The sequence below is a fragment of the Eucalyptus grandis genome, chromosome 7 (genome assembly GCF_016545825.1).
Source record: "Eucalyptus grandis isolate ANBG69807.140 chromosome 7, ASM1654582v1, whole genome shotgun sequence".
Classification (NCBI taxonomy): Eukaryota; Viridiplantae; Streptophyta; class Magnoliopsida; order Myrtales; family Myrtaceae; genus Eucalyptus; species Eucalyptus grandis.
The window spans coordinates 45,082,811-45,086,764 of NC_052618.1; the positions used below are offsets into that span (position 1 = coordinate 45,082,811).

The 3,954-nt window shown below is 40.1% G+C and overlaps 1 long non-coding RNA gene across 1 annotated transcript; it reads right to left on the reverse strand.

The window, feature by feature from the left end:
- Positions 1–1,314: 1,314 nt before the first annotated feature.
- Positions 1,315–3,037, reverse strand: LOC104453680. Its single transcript, XR_001988807.2, has 7 exons — positions 2,662–3,037; positions 2,435–2,557; positions 2,264–2,332; positions 2,101–2,169; positions 1,928–2,018; positions 1,704–1,793; positions 1,315–1,413 (listed from the first exon to the last, which is right to left on the reverse strand). It is a non-coding gene; the product is annotated as an uncharacterized LOC104453680 (long non-coding RNA).
- Between the last annotated feature and the right edge of the window lie 917 nt (positions 3,038–3,954).

Below are 3,954 nucleotides of genomic sequence, written 5' to 3' on the forward strand. Positions count from 1 at the left end.
TTTAATTAGAAATTGCATGTCATTAGAATTAGGTCATTTAGTTAATATTGCATTGCATATTGCATGAATTTCATTAATTAAGTGAAAACAAAAAAAATAATTGCGTGGTAATTAGAAACCATATCTAGGGTTGTTGATGCAGTTTTTAACTTAACGTTGCATATGCTTTCGTTGCTTTGAGGTAAGTTTTTGCAATTTATTTATTGTTTAACTGGGTGTTAAATTGGTGAATTGCGCACCCGCATGATCACATCACATGTTAGGAAAATAGATTTAAAATCAATTTAAGCTGCTTGCAAAAACATTTTTTGAAAATAAAAGAATGGTACCGAAAGGGCATTAGAGAAATCTAGTGTAACCAAGTCCCCGTACCCATAGTCTCTGATTCGTAGGAGTAAAGTGAAACTCCCGTTACTTTACTTGGGTTTCTAATCGACCCACCAAAAAAATAGATTAGTGGCGACTCCTGATTAAAAAAATCAATTGCATGTTAAGAACTCGAACTTAAGTCGCGAATTGGTATGGGCTTGGGAGAGCCCGAATTAAGTCTAGGCTTAATAATCCATTAGTCAAACCCTAGGTGGTTCACACCGGAAAAATAGGTCGCGACAAGGGGTGAGCGGTTCCCGGTTCCTTACAAGTTCCGCTTGGAACCCGGAACCTACCCTCGGCATGTTTCTCATTTTGGACCTGAACCTACCCGTCAAAAACTAAGAACTTGAACCGACCCTGAACTAAGAACCGGAACCTACCCTATCACAGTTCCAGGGTCGGTTCCTGTTCCAACAGGTTCTTTTTTTTTTTTTTTTTTTCACTTTTAGTAAAAAAATGCTTCTATTGGAAATCTTCCACATGAGAAAAACATTAAATCAAGGAGATACATAAACTGAAATGATGTGTGCTGAAAGATAACTAATTAATATGCTAAAAGACAGCATTCTTTAGATGACCAAGACTATAGATTCCAGAAACATGGTATGCGAATTCATAATGTACAAACCCATGCCCCCCTGTAGTAGGTTATATGTTAATGACCAGATCTGCACACAAAGTATAAATCATGGACACTTCACCACACCACGAGCTGTATAAGGAAAAGCTAATCCATGGTGTTTACTTTATCAGTACATTTGACACTGGAAATATTCAAACAAAGTTCATGATTGATTATTTATAAACAGAAGAATCGAGCAGACTAGATAAGCAAGTCTAGTATAAGTTGACAGATGAGGAAAGAGCACAAGTGATGCCGTGAAGTCACAGAAAAGTGTACCAACCCATTTCTCCAGTGGTTCTCTCGTATCCTTGATTTTGACACTGTACTTCCACTTTTTGGCTCTGCAACCTGTGTGCCGTTCCCATTCACTAGGTGTCTGCATCTTTAAATCACATGAGCCACACTTGCACACAATTCTACAAAGACAAACGAAATCAAGATGGCTTATCAACAACCCCTGTGTAAATTAAAAGCTTTCCCAAGTTATGTAGGTTTTCCATAATAAAAGGTCTTTAACACACACCATTCGGATCACTTAAATTCCGACAATAGACTAACTATACCGTAAAAGCCAATAAGCTAAGTTAATTAGTTGTGACTAAGAGAAAGAAGCTCAATCTACAAAAGCCGAAAAGAAAAACGTTGATAGGACAGAAAAGATGAAGCAGCATTATACGAAATTCAATTTGCAGTACTAAAGGCTTACAGATGAAGTTTTGGAATATATGACCCTTCCATGCCATTGCACACCACAGAAACCTTGTCAGGCAAAGGAGCTTGCTTGTTTTCCACCAACCTGTTTCAAGCAAATTCAAGCAATCTCGTTCAAGTCCTAACCCAACCATAAAGGCATATGCGCACATACGCACGAGCACACATGCAAGCAGACTATATAACTGACCAAAACAGGTAACGTATCTCTAAGCATACATCTCTTTTGGCTCCAATTTCTGTAAGTTTGGCGTTTTGCAAGTGGTCTTGGCCTCCAATCTGGGCAGTAGTAATCAGAGTGCTGTAGCTCCTTCAAGTGTAATTATGTCAGAGACAATTCCCATGTGCTTGCAAAATAGATCTAGGAACAAAACCAAATAATGCATGCTCACCTTTAAAAGTCGGCTGGAGATATTGGCACACTCAGCATGCACCCATACATTGCAACCATCGCAACATACCTAGAAAAGAATTCCACACAGCAAGATACAACATCAAACAACTCATAATTTTCAATGAGAATAAGTTAACTATGTCAACAGTCAGATATCTTACCTAATCTCCATCGTCGGAATGATGCCAAATTTTCTTGCATATTCCGCAGTATTATTTGGATTTCAGTAACTGTAGAAATGATGCACGTGACATTGGTCAGTACCTCAATTCATCTTGTAGACTTGTCATGAAAGTTCTATTAAAAAAAAAAAGAAGAATGCAACTATGGACCTTGGCACAATGTCTACACAAAATTTGAGCTTCACCACTTGGGCCTTCCATCTTTTTCATACTTCTACGAGGGAAAATGAGGCTACAGCTGTCACAAGTTTGCATATCCTTGGAACACATATCCTGTATCAAAGAAACAAGAAGCCCCACTTTCATTGGAAAATTGCGATCGGTGCATAAATGGTTTAAACAAAAGCTTCCATGCAAGATTTAAAAGCAATAATTACTTCCGGATCCCAATCAACAATTTCACTGGTGAGCTGTGGGAGGTCTATTTCTCACAGCACAGCAGTGGAACTTGGGTCAATGCTTCCGAGTTAGAGTTCCAGAGTGGGAACAACTGGAGTGGTGATGAAGTTTGAGGATTAACCTAACTGTGGCTCACATTGAGAGGATTAAGGCAGACACAGGAGTTGTTGTTCTTGATGAATATCGCTGAAAATTACATGTTTTAGTGCACATAATATTTTTCTTATCTAGTTAATACCCGTGGCACTCAAGTTATTCAGTCATTTGTTCATAGACTGTAAGTTATTAGCACAATGATTTGACTTCAGAATCACTACTATCGAAAGAAAGTTTCCAATTTGACAGAACTACATTATACAGACATTTAAATGAGATTCAGTTTTCCAAGTAACTGAAATTCACTTGAGGATTCAACAACACTATGTTGTTCTAATTGAAGAAAAGGTGCTAATCAACTAAAGAAAATTATGATTAGAAAAAACATGAAGAAAAAACTTCCAGTAACTAATCCAACACAAGTCAGTCACTTTCTAATCAGAAGCTTATGTGTAACTATCATATGAAAAACAGTCAGCATCCATTGAAATCCCAGAGCCACTTTAAACCATATCTCTAAAAGGAGGGTGCCAAGAAGAAGCCCAAAGTATGCATATATCCACCACCGAAACTACACGGTATACTCCGGCCACGATGGCACAAGACGAGCGAGTCAAAGGAAAAAACATGGCCAGCCAAAAAGAAGATCACGAAGGAGACAAGGACACAAGCGACAATACGAGGAGAAAGCCAGAGAGAATGGGGACGAACCTGTAACAATCTCAAGCTCGAGCGGGACCTACACAGAGAGACACGGAAACACACAGATCTTAGCAAAAACAGAAACGCGAAATGGGATGGAGGGAAAAGAGAGAGCGGTGGGAAACCACGAAATCCTAAGAGCGACGGACACGGACACGGCCGCACACACCTTCTTCTTCGCCTTCTTCTCAAAGGAAGAGCCGAGCACCTATAACGACGCTCTCTCTCTCTCTCTACAGAGGAAGTAGTGGCTCGCCGAGCAGAGGTCAGCAGTGGCGTCGAGGGCGACCGGCGGTGGCGTCGAGGGCGACCGGCGGTGGCGTCGAGCGCGGAGAACGGGCAAAGAGAGAGTGAAATGTGATAGTCGTGGAGAATGAGCGAAGAGAGTGTGAGATGTGAGATAACTTTTGATCTGGGGCTTTTTTTTTTTTTGGCCCTAACCAAATAGGTTCTGGTTCCGGTTCCAGATCCCA